Source organism: Vidua macroura, chromosome 15, assembly GCF_024509145.1.
Source record: "Vidua macroura isolate BioBank_ID:100142 chromosome 15, ASM2450914v1, whole genome shotgun sequence".
In the NCBI taxonomy this organism is placed as follows: domain Eukaryota; kingdom Metazoa; phylum Chordata; class Aves; order Passeriformes; family Viduidae; genus Vidua; species Vidua macroura.
In genome coordinates this window covers 9,560,384-9,573,494 of record NC_071585.1, presented here as the reverse complement: position 1 = coordinate 9,573,494, position 13,111 = coordinate 9,560,384, and positions in this window count along the sequence as shown.

The window sequence follows — 13,111 nt, the reverse complement described above, 5'->3', positions numbered from 1 at the left end:
TGGTCTCTGCCTGAACAAGAAGAGCTCTCACAGCAGCCTTGAAGGAAGAGGTGCCTCCCTAACGTAGGCAGCATTTACCCATGTCTGTAACAGGATGACAGAAGCCTCCCTCACACAGAAGCTACTGGAGATGCCTCACAAACCTTGTGTAAATTAGTGGCACACTGGCTCCTGTCCCTGGCATTCACAGCACAACAGCCACTCAAAGTGCGTGCCATTCCTTGTGTTGCACCCAACCATGACAAGATTCAGTAGAATACAAGGTAAAAGAACAGCAGAAAAACTTGCAATGTGTACACTACAAAGCTTGGATCTATTTAAAATTTCTGATTCTCCTTCTTAAATCTAAACGTTTTCATAAAAGGAGAATGTAAAGGCATGCTTTCAGTATTGGGTCCAAATGCCTGGTTTTGGCACAGGCAAGTAAGAATTTATATTTGGTTAAGTTTTCCCCCCACAAAGTGGTACTTTACTGTCAGAGTGCTTCGATGAACTCCCAGGAGCAGCACTTGCTGGAGCAAACCCTTGGCAGTAGCTTGGGGCAGGGATGAGCTGTTGAAGATCTGATTTTGGCCACTTGGTGATATTTGAGTACTCGACCCGGGGGAGGTGCAGCAGCCCTGGGGACGAGGGGGCTGGGCTGGGCTGGGACCGGTGCTGCAGCAGCCACTGGTGAAGCTGAGCTGAGAGGTCTGGAGTAGCTTGGCTTTTGTAGCACACAGGGGTTCTGAGCAAAGGGATTCGGTTTTCATTGTGAATGTGGATCTTGAAAGGAAGGGCAGAACTTAAGTTCGAGTTTGTTCAAATTTTGGTGAGAGCGAAAAGCTTTGCTAGTGGGCATTGAGCAGGCTAAAGGAGGGGTCAGTGTTGGGGACATGGGGCAGGGGCTGCCCTGCAGGTCATTGTCAGCATCTCTAGGAAATATTTGACCAAGTTCTCCCTGTGTAATGGAGGAAGTGAAGAATCCTCAAAAGAAGGTTATGTTGATTTGACACTTGGACCTGAAGATTTGTTTGTTAAGAGAACTTCTTTTTGATTTATAGTATTTTTTATTTTTTCAGTTCCCCTCTAACCCTTCTATCTGCTATTACCACTTCTGTAATAGCCTATCTGTGATTTAAATTGTCTCCCAACTTAAAAAAAAAAATCTGATTCTTTTTGTCCAAGGCTGTTTTGGGAGAAGCTTTATTCCAACACTTTGATACTTAAAAATTCTGAGAAAGAGAGACCTCTATCAAAGAAGAAATTCTGCTTGTGTTTTCAGAGCCATTGTCAGGCACAATGCAAGAGAGAAGCAGTATGAAGTTTACACATGTTGTTTGGCTTTATTATTTTGTGAGAAGTGAAGAAAACCCAAACAATTCCTCTGTGAGTAGTTGAAGTTATCTGAGCTGCTGCGAGTCCAACTGCAGTGAAGAATGTGTAACAGATCCTCACACATGTGACTGTGGGATGAGTCTATTTATGTCTCTGTAAACATGAAATTATGAAATGCACACCATGGAGATGGGGCTGGTGAAGTCCTTGGCTGACCTGGTCAACTGTCATTTGGCTTGCACCTCTCTGGGAGAACAGAGCGAATTTAAACTTGCTGCAGAACATTGTGCTGCTGAAAGATGTTTCGTGAAAGGGAAGCAGCTTCATGCAATAAAGCAAAAAAAAACATCCTCTGTGTTACCAGATAAGAGGAAAATGCTGTGAGTTTCTGTAATAATATCTTAGACACCTTGTGGGCATAAGAGCACTTCACAAAGACAGCATCTAGAAAAAAAAAATCACAATAATTTTTCTTTTGTATGTTCCAGATCTGAAATAAACAGATGTGTGGCTGAGACTTGGATCCTTTCTGCAAAATAAAAATAAAGTGCAAATCTCAAGATGGCAAAAGAAGGAAAAAGAGATGTGAGAGAAATGGCTCATGGAGACTTGGCTTTTGCACTCATTAGATGGTACCAATGGTGGCCTGCACAGTACGAGGCTGTGGTGGGGAAGGAGCTGCTCCTACCCTGAGTCCTTGGCTGGAGCCTGCTGGGATCCAGCCCATTGCCAGAGGGAGTGAGTAGGAGGGTGGCAGTGGGCAGGTGCTTGCTGGGACAAGGAGCAGCCTGTCTGTGCAGGCACAGGAGTCCTGCCAGGTGGGAGGAGACCCAAAGCCTGCCCTGGGAATTGGGTGAAAAAATCATGCAAGGAGGGAGAGCAAAACTCCATCCAACCTGGCCCTGAACAGGGACAGGACAGCCTATCCTGGACAGCTTCTCTGGGCAGCCTGTGCCAGGGCCTCACCACCCTCACAGGGAAGAATTTGTCCCTAATATCCAGTCTAACCCTCCCCTCTGTCAGTGTGAAGCCATTCCCCCTTACCCTGTGACTCCATGCCCTTGTCTGAAGTCCCTCTCCAGGTCTCTTGGAGCCCCATTAGGCGCTGGAAGAGCCTGTAAGGTCTCCCTGGAGCCTTCTCGGCTCCAGAATAAACAACCCCAGCTCTCTCAGCCTGTCTCCAGAGCAGAGATGCTCCAGCTCTCAGAGCATCTTTGTGGCCTCCCCTGGAGTTGCTCCAACAAATCTCTGTCCTTTTTATTTACTCCATTTCTGATTTTCTCATTTTGCAGAAGAGGCAATCAAACTCCCACCTCATTTTCAGCAAATGCTTGAGCACAGTCCTTTCAGAAACAGATGGTGCCCCTCTATTCACACACAGCATCCCCCAAACTCCTGGAGCAGCATGTGCCTTCATCTCCCCCCTGTATAATGCAGCCTATAGGGCATGTGTTGCAGCACTGCATCTGACCCCTGTAGCCTATGTTGCTGTGTCTCCATGGGGAATAGCCTGCTCCCAGTCCTGACCTTAGAAGGTTTGTGGGTTTTTTAAGCTGAGTAAAAAATCAGGTGAAGTGGAAAGAGCAAGCCTTCTAGCCCACAAACCCTCCACAGGACTGGAAAGGTTCTCGGTGGAAAGCTGTGCCTGATGGGAAGGATTCAGTGAGAAGCCTAGGCTGGCATCTTACTCCTGTACAAGAGCCAAAGAAAACCCTAAAGCCCCAAATTCTGCTCATTCCCCCCTGCAAATGCACCCATACCCCACATTGTCTGGCTGGGCAGCTCTGCCAGCAGGGAAGTGTTGGTGACTACTGCGGAAATTTTGACTAGAAATTACTTTTAAATAGTTTTACTGTGATCTTCCTAATTTTGTACAAAGGGCAGCATAGAACAGTAGGACAGCAAGAAAAAAACTGTTAAAATTTCCCATCAGCTGGCTACTTGCTGTTAGGGAAAATCAGAAATTTATGCCCCAGTTTAAGCTTATCATGGTGTGCAACCCACTTTCGAGGTACTTAGCAGAAATCATCCCAGCTGTAGTTGAAACATTCATTTTATCCCCCCTTTCAAGTTATGTTCTCATGCTTTTCTTTGCCTTAAACACACAGAATCATAGAACCGTTTAGGCTGGAGAAACCCTCTAAGATCAAGTGTAACCATTCACACAATTATTGGTGCTAAGGCTGCTCTGTGCCCTGTGCATTCTTCCTACCCTTGAGATGAATCCCAGCCCAACTGGAACATGGCAAGGGTTTGCTAGAGCACTCATACTACAGCTGCAAGAGATTTGAGCCATGATTTGATTTATGTCCCACAGGGAAGTGCAGCATCAGGTATTTAGGATAAGATGCTGAGTGTAATTTAATTTTGACAACTACGGGGTTAGAAGGACAAATGCTGCCAAAAGTCTTAGTTTCTTTTCTTTATTGGCACTTATTCAGTTGCAGAAGGACAGGAGAAGAATTATTCAGGTTTTGGTACATAGGAAAAGCAGGATCAAGCCTTTCATTTTGCACCTTTAAACTCTCAAGGCTCAGTTTTGCTCATGCAAAATTTGTTCATCCCTCACATGCTGCTGGTGCTGCATTTGCTGGACTGGGGTGATGTATCTCTGAGTGACAGGGGATTCTAGCTCCAAAAGAGCCCCTTTGATTCAGATTTCAAAAATATATAGTTAGGATCTGTGTAAGAGCTTCAGTGAAGTGGATAATTTGGATGGCGGCCTCCTTTTCCTCATGAATTTTTGTAATTAGAGGTGTCTCATTAGCAAACAGTTGTGTTTTCTGCCTCATGGCAGTTTATGGAAACTTGATATTTACAGGTATTTCAGCTCTGTCGTTTAGATACTTGACTCTCCTTGCAAGCAGTTGTATTTAAACAGCAGACAGATCGGCAGTGAGATGTGGTTCATGTGAATGCTCCTCATAAAAAACTATTACAAAAGCAAACAGAACTGTCACTCCAGGTTCACCGAGGAAAAGGAGCAAACCAAGGCTTAACCAGCCGTGAGTCAATGCAGAAATTAAGCGTCTATTTATTGGTAAATAAAGGCTGGCTCCCATTCCCTGCTTCGAAGCCCACGTGCCCCCAAGGGGTTTGGAAAGTGGTGATGCAAACTGATGAGTCACAGTTTAGAACAATAGTTTCTTCATGTGAAATGACTCAGGATAAAAGAAAAACAGGTTTTTCAAGAAGCTGATGAAATTTAAAAAAAAAATTAAATAATAAAACAGTAGGACATCTTTAACCCTGTGCTGAAAGTATATCTGTTTTTAAAGGGTAAGGTGGTGGGTGCCTGGGATCAGGGGATCAGGCTGTACCTGCTTTCAGCTCATTTTCTACTTCCACAGCATGCATGGGGATAACCAGAGCAATAAATAAAAAAATGTGTATGAGCACCATGTATTGAACAGCATCTCATTTAACACTGAAGTGTGGTCTTTGCAGCATAGTCCCTGCCCTCTCCTCTCTGCCCAGTGTGAGGTAAAGGTTGGTCCTGCTGGGCAGAGGGCAGCACGGCTCCCCGTGAGGTCTGGTGGGATTCTCTTGGGATGGGAGAGGTCCCCTGCCATGGCCTAAAGAGCCTCTTCATGAACTGCTAGGGACAGTGCTATAAAAATAACACATCCATATTATAGATGTGTTATCTATAGCATTACCTATATTAGACATCTCCCTGTTTCCTCCAGTGAAGGTGGAATATGCTGCTCTGTAGTTGTCATGGCCCCACAAATATCCATTCCAGGTGTTTTGTAGAGTATTATTGCAGAAATTATCACCTCAGAAATCTGAATGCAAATATGTACAGTTTTTTTTAGGATTTAATTGCAACAGAACAAATAGGCAAAGGGGAAGGCAAGCTACAGTCTGTCAATGAAAACACCATAATCAGATTAATACAGCAGGCCAAAAGCCAGGCTCTCTGCACTATTTGTATCACATGATGGGTAGCAAAGTTCCCAATACATTTCCTCAGCCCTTTGTGTCCTGCACTTCGTTGGGCTTGTCTGAAGAAGGAGGAAGCTCGTGTCTTTCTGGGCTGCTGGCATCTCCCCAGTGCCAAGGACCTCACCCACAGTTCAGGTGTCCTTCCAGTCAGGCATGCTCCCTGGAAGATTCCTGCTCTCACTGCTTTCCTTCCATCCATAGGTGGCAGCAGGCTTTAAAATCTTTAACCTCTCAGCACTGATGTTTTTTAAGAGCTCAGGGAGTTGTGCAACGATCTCCAGAACTACTGTGCACAGAGCTGGGGTAAGAGGAATGGATTCTTTTCAAGGAATGAAACATCCTTTGCAGCTGTTTACCGAATTGCTGAATTGTGAAGACAAACAGCAGAAAGTCAAACTCGGGAGCAAGAAAGGGCAAACAGGTGCTTGTTTGGGGCCAACACACCCTTGCAAAGGGCAGCAATTTCATCAGATAAGCAGCTCAGGAAGACTAATGTGGTTAACAGCTTTCCCCTGCAAAAGTATGTGGATGCAAAAAGCTGTGATGTGGATTTTAGCAGCTCTGCTCTAATTTGCTTCTGTGTGCCTCTGCCTGCAGCTGGGGAATCTCTCCTCTCTCTGCCGTGGTGCTGCCTGGCTGCTGTCTGGGTCAGCTGCAGGTGGCAGGGGACTCTGCATGCTGGGGACACAGGGACAGCAAGGGGCAGAGTGGCTGCTCCTGCTCCAGCAGCACATGGACTACCATCTGCTCCATGGTGGTGTTAACTCCAGCTCCAAAGGCTGCTCAGGATCTCCAGGGCCTGGGATCTCCACCCTGATGCCTCCACCTGCCACAGCGCCTCACTGGGTGCCCTGGGCTGGGCAGGGCTGTGAGCCAGCCCCCTCCAGCCTCCCACCCCAACTCCTTCTGAGCATGGAGCAGGTGGAGGAAGGTGGTCAGCATCACTGTCTCTCCTCACATTAATTTCGGGTTGTGAGTCCCTGCTAGAACTGCTCGGCACATCCTGGGGACCGTGGTGCCACGTGCCAAGCACACTCCAGTGGCTGGCTGTGGTTTGCCTTTTATTCCCATGTGTGTCGTGCCAGGCTCACACAAACAAATCAGATCGTGTTGACAAGTACCAGCCAAATCCACGTGGGCTGGAGGCAGGGCTGGAGGTCAGAGGGCTCCCCAGAATGAGGCATGGCTTGCTTGGAGGAGGCACTGAGTCACGGTCACCTCCCAGGGTGATTAATTGGGAATTTGTTAAAGCATGGAGAAAGAAAAGGTCAGCAGCCCGTGCACTGGCCAAGGGTGAGGGAAACCCTGCACAGAAGTTATTATACTTCAAATTAATCACTACTTCAATTGAAGGAGACATTCTTTTCCACCTGCCCAGTAGCTGATGGGGTGTTGCTGGAGCAGCGGTAATGACTCACTTGGAAACCACAAAAGTGACAAGAATTTTGACAGACAATCCTAAACAAAACCTTGCAAGCTTTACAGGGTGCTTGTAAGATTAAATAATAATAAAATGATAGTTACAGTAGTGCCTACATGCACAGGGAGCTCTGTGACTTGGCCTGGAGGAGAGGCATCCAAAGGAGAAGAAGAAAGCCTGGGATTGTGGATGGATGTCTTGAGGCTGTGAGGGAGCAGGATCAGGCCTGGTGAGCAGAGAGGCTGGGAGGGGACATGGTTCTCCTTCAGCAGACACAGAGCCCATCCAGCTTTCTGCATGTGCTGGACTGGGGGCTGTGCTCAGCTGAACCTCAGGGAAAGGCATCTTCCCCACATTTATATGCTCAGCCTCATTTTCTGATCCTGCAGGGAAAAGTACATGCTGACTTAAATTTAACTTTTCCCAATACCGTGATTAAATAGATGTTTTACAGCTGCCTCGCACAAGGCAAGGAGGCGATTTCATGTGGGGGTGCAATGCTGGTACCGGTGCTGGGACGTGGGCTCCGAGGCTGCCACATTCCCTGGGCAGTCCCTGCCCCACACCAGTGGCCAGGGGATGTCCACAGCCCCTGCTGCACTGCAGAGCTCTGAAGTGAAGCACGGCCGCTTGTTTACAGCCACGAGCTGGCTCTGCAGGCAAAATTACCCCTATTTTGACACCTCTCAGAAGCACTGAGTGACGGCTCTTGGAGAGGAGCAGAAGCTCCACTCAGGCTGCCGTTGACAGATCCAGATGACAGGAATATGAAGGCTTAATTATGATATAATTAAGTTGAAGTGATCATCTCGCGTCTGTTTAGTGTCGAACATAAAATGATCTGGTGATCTCCGTCTAGTTTGCAGTGGCCTTTGGTTACAAACCAAAGCCTGGGGGTGGGAGTGGGTGCTGAAATCTGGGGGGAAAGGGGGTCAGGGAGAGAGGTCCTGCCTGGGCAGTGGAGGCTGCTCAGGAAACTGGGCTTCTGCAGTGTTCTGCCTGTATTTGGGTGGCTTTTTACTTTGCCTCCTCCAGGAACTTCCCAAAGAATGATTTCTGTGTCAGACAGCTGTGAGAACAGCAGTTCTTCATCTGCTGTAGCATAAAATGCAGATTTGTGCATGACACAGGCAGTGGCTGTCCTGTGCTGCTGCCTGGCCTGGGCTGGGAAAGGGGCAAGCCTTTAGCCTGGATCACCCTCGCTGGTCCTGAGCATCCATCTGCCATGCTCCCAATACCCAGGAACACCAGAAAAAACAAAAATATTTTCAAGATAACCACTACTCAAACCACTGATGTATAGCCCAGCTTCTTGGTAGCTGCCAATGTCATATTTCCTTGGAGGCAAAGTTCAGAGGATGGATCCTATCCAGGATGAGCACCTGCCATGGGGCTGCTGTGAGCACCCCAAGACTGGGCCTTGGTGTGGCTGGTGCCACACAGGATCAGAGAATATTCTGAGTTGGAGGAGACCCACAAGTATCATTGAGTACAGCTCAGCACACGAGTAAACACTTTCTCTTCCCGTGTGGAATTGGATTTTTCAACCTTAAATTCTAGGAATATAGTTTTTCATTTACAGATATTCAATTTATCTTGACCATCTGCAGATGAAAAACTATATTTATAGAGGTATCTATAGGTATCTATAGGTATCTCCCCATATAGATTTTCACATATAGATATCTCAAGATATTCATAATAGATGTGCCTGTAATATACTTTTATAAGGCTAAAAACATTTGTAATTTCAGGAAGTGTGGATGCTGGCATTGGTGGGTTGCTCAGCTGTAATTCCTGAGTAGCTTCTGTGCCTGTGGGTGGGAGCTGACTAAGGAGAAGCTCTTTAACCCCACAGCTTCAGCACAGATTTGCTCCTTGGTGGTTGCTGGTGCCATCCAGCCTGGTATGGTTGTTCTTCTCTCATCAAGACTAGGGTAGGAAACGTTAGGACAAGTGTTGGGCAATGTTTGTATTTTAAAGGGATTTCATACTGGGGTTCACATCTGCCTTGGGAAAACCCAGAGAGGAGCTGCAGTGAGTGGGGGACATTTACAGTTTAAGTGTCACACTCGGTAGAAGCCCGTCCTGCTCAGGCTGGGCTCTGATCTGTCATTCCCAGCCTTCATCTGTCCTGCTGCTCCAACACACCAAGGGCCTGCAATTGTTTCCAGAAGTTCAGCCATTCCCCTCTGGCTCAAGCAGTCCATGCCTTTACCCAAAAAAGATCTCCAAGTGCTTTTTGACTTTGAGCTGGGGATGCAGCAGCTTCTGGGCAGCTGAAACAGGGCTCTGTCTGTGTCATATGGATTCTGCTCCATCACTACAGCAAATGCTGCTTTCAGTTATTTTCACCATTTCTTTGCATTAACCACATGGGAAGTAGCTGCTGTACAGCCAAGCAGTGTTTGTACCTGACAAGAGCCCACGATTTCAGACTCTCCACCCTTCCCCTGTGGCTTTGCTGCATTGTTTGCCGCTCTAGTGGTTCATGTGGAGCTCACTAAAATTGCCAAAGCTGGGAGCCATAGCAGAGTTGTCCCTCCACTGGCACAGCAAGTGCCGCTGCAGGCAGTAGGACAATTTCCTCAGCTGCTTCCAGGCTATCCCAGGGAATGAAATCGCTCTGCAGGCACTCAGCGTGGTCCACGTGGCAATGCAAACCAGCCCAGTGGCACTGCACTCCCAAAAATGCTTTCCCCAGCACTGGGATGCCTGCCCAGAGTCAGCAGTGTCCAGACTGGAGCATGCACAAGTGGGGTGTTCATCATCAGGATCTTGGCAGTGGCCTTGCTGGGGCCTCATATTCCTGCAGAAAAGAGCAATTCCCACGTGCTGCTACCACAAAAGCTGTTCCTTCATCCACAGCCCTGTGTCACTCTGGGCCACCTCTGCTCCCTGTTCCAGGGACTGGTTTGGGAGAGTTGGAGTGGGCTCGGGAAAACCCTGTCTGCAGGAGGCTGAGTGTTGTTCCTTTATGAAGGTTTTATTTATTTATGGATTTATTTTGCCAGCTCCAGCCTAGCTCCCACCCACCAGTTTGTTGGGTGATGAGCCACCAGGACAGGCACACAGGGACCACCCAGTGTCCTTTGAAGGAACATGATGGCTCTGGTGTTCTGCAGCATAACCACCTGCCCATGGGGCTGGAGTGCCAATTTGCCATCAAACTAGACTGGAAAAGTCATAAAATTATTGTGGTAACGTCTTCACACTGTTTACATCACTAAGCAAAAACTCTGCACGCACAGAGCACAAGGAAGCCGGTCCCCAGGCTGCAGTGGTGCTGAGCATGCTGGCATGCCTCAGGCTCCATGTCCTTATCCCTGTCCCCTGTCCCCATCCCCAGGCTGCAGTGGTGCTGAGCATGCTGGCATGCCTCAGGCTCCATGTCCTTATCCCTGTCCCCATCCCCAGCTGCAGTGGTGCTGAGCATGCTGGCATGCCCCGGGCTCCATGTCCTTATCCCTGTCCCCTGTCCCCATCCCCGCTGCTGGAGCAGGAAGGGGTCCAGCAGCGCTGTGCTGCCCGTGCAGCAGCAGTGAGGGGAAGCTCTCCTGGAGCAAAGCCCCTCTCACTGCAGCAGACCCAACACAAACTGCTCGGAGAGCTGCGTCAGGGAGGGGACACCAGCCCTGGTTTGTCTTCCCGAAGCCAGCTGGCCCAGATCGACCGCATAAAACCCCCAGCCTTCCGACAAGCAGCAGAGCCTGGAGCAGGGCCGGTGGCTGCGGGGGCAGGCAGGAAGGAGGGGGCGCCGGGCGCTGCCGGGAGCCGAGCGCGCTGCGCCGGGCCGGCGCTCCCGGCAGCGAGCGGGTCCTGCGGCTCGGCCGACACCGGCTGCTGCTGCGGAGATGACTCATGTGTTTCGCAGCGAAAATGATGCTCTCCATGTCGCCAAGTGATGCCTTTGCTTTCCTCCCCTCCCCAGGTGAAGGTGCCAAAAGCCTTCCAGTACCTAAGGGGGCTGCAATAATGCTGGAGAGGGACTTTTATAACAGCATGGAGTGACAGGATAAATGGGAATGGCTTTAAGTGGAAGGGGGGTAGATTTATATTCGATATTAAAAGGAAATGCTTCCCTGTGAGGGTGGTGGGGCACTGGCTCAGGTTTCCCATAGAAGCTGTGTCTTCCCCATCCCTGGAAGTGTTTGAGGCAAGGCTGGATGGGGCTTGGAGCTACCTGGGACAGTGGAAGGTCCCTGTCTATGGCAGGCGGTTGCAAATGAGCTTTAAGGTGCCTTCCAACCCAGTTCAAACTGCGACTATGAAAACTGCACTGAGGGCAGATGATGGTTCTGGGGGATGGCAAAGCAGGGGTTGAGTCCTGCACGGGACCGGCAGCACCACAGCTCCTCTTCTTCATTAGGAGGAGTCATGTTCCCTGCTTTGATGACTTGGGGACACAACTACTCATGCTGGAGTGGGAACTGGGCATTCCCCAGTGCTGCTGAGCTGCACCAGAGCTCAGCTGTGTGGGGCACTCAGGGAGTGGGATCAAAGCCAGCATATGGGCTGGGGACTAGTGATGAGAGGAACAGAGCTGGGGCTGGGTTGGGGGCAGAGGTGTTTCAGTCCAGGCTTTTCTTTCAGATTATGTTTGATCGTGAAACAAATTTGTCGGTGGAGGATCTGGGCCTGTCAGTCCTCTTGCTCAGATGGGGGCTAAGAGCATCCTAAAAGGGGGTGCAGCACCCATGGGAGACCAGGCTTGGGAGCAGAGGTCTGACAGCCAGAGGTGCAGGCACTGAGCTGGTGCCAGCCTGCCCTCGGCTCCCGCTGTGGGTACAAGCCTCCCCCAGCTTGCGGTGTTTCACGTGTTATTTGTTCCTCCACCCTAAGAGTTCTGGTTCTGACTTTTAGTCTGGCGTGACTCAAACTCTAAGAGCAAAGTGTGAATTAAATTGCTGCCTGTGGCTGGCTTTCCACTTGTACCAGATCGCAGGAGCACCCTCGGGGGGGACAGCCCTGCTCTGAGTGTCAGGTCCTACAGGGGGACACAGTCACAGCCCCACACAGTCTCCCTGGGAAAGACAAAGAGGCACAAAATGAAGAGAAGGGGATGGGATATTTTGCCAGCAAAGCCCCTGCTCCTGCTGCTTCCCTTCTGAGGGCTGCAGATGCTCATTCCAGCTGGGTTTAGCCTACGGATGAGTCTGGAAGGTGCTTCAGTTGCTGCTGCAAACAGACTCCTTGTTCTTTCCAATCATTCAGCAATGAGACAATTCCTTGCTTATTCACCCCAACAGTACAGCCCTCCAGGTCCACAAACCTTTTCCGATTCCCTCATTTCCAACAAACTGCTTTCATTGATACATTACAGAAACCAAAAGGCAAAATGAGTTTGTATATGCATGACAATTTCACTTCTGCCAGCCCCCAGCATCACAGCTCTCCAGCAGCCAGCAAACACCACCCTCAGACTGGAAAGTCAGCTGAAATGTGATTTCTGTGAGGGCCCCAGTGTGGTTCCTCTGGCTATCAGACAGTGCTGCCACCTGCATTAGTGTAAGGTAATTCTGTTTGCTGAAGCAGCTGTTGTCCACTTAATTATCAAGAGGTGAAAACCCTTAGCTAAGCCAAAGACTTTATGAAACGATAAAAAAAAGCCAGCAAGCAGTCTCAGAAGCCAGTAATGGCATCCTGTGTTCCCCCATCAGGAAGCAGAGAGTTATACTGAGTTTCAACTCTCAGGTCATGTTTTCCAACAGGCAGCTGTGAGCCAGGGCCAGCAGTGACATCTCCCTTGGTGTCAGGTGCAGCTGTTACTTCATCATCACTGAATATCCTCTAATGCTTGGGATGGAAAACACTGCAGATCCTGTCAGGGGGGCTGGTGGGATGCTGGGCAGGAGCTGGGACTGTTGATGGAGTGGGGGAGGTGCAGCCACTCTTGGCACACTCTTGGCTCTGGTTGTGCCAGTGCCATGCCATGCCCTTGCCACTCCCAGCCTGTGCTCCTGGAGCTCAGCTATTCATGCTCCTTTATTTTTACTCCTCCTTCCTCCTGCTGTGTTTGTATGAGCTGGTTTTGGAGCTGTTGTGCACCACACACAGAGGACTGGGGAGATGCTCACAGGCTTCAGTTCAGAGCAGTGACCTCAGTCCTCACGGCTCTTGCTGTGCCAATAAATGTGCCTTGTGGCTGACTGTGCCTTGGCATCCTTGTGACTCAGCCTAAAATATCAGCCGTGGGTCCTTCTGCTGCTAGGAGAGAGCTGGTGCCGAGCAGGTGTTGCTCGTGGCACAGGGATGAGTGTCCCCAGCCTGCCTCTGGCCACACAGTGATGCTGTGCTGTTCCAGAGCTGCTCCCTGTGGGGTGGATTAAAAAGCCTGACTGGAACCAGCTCATTTCCCTTGGCTCTCCAGAAGAGCCCTTCAGGGGGGCTGGAGCACGCCAGGTCTGCGTGCTGGTCTCTCTGTGT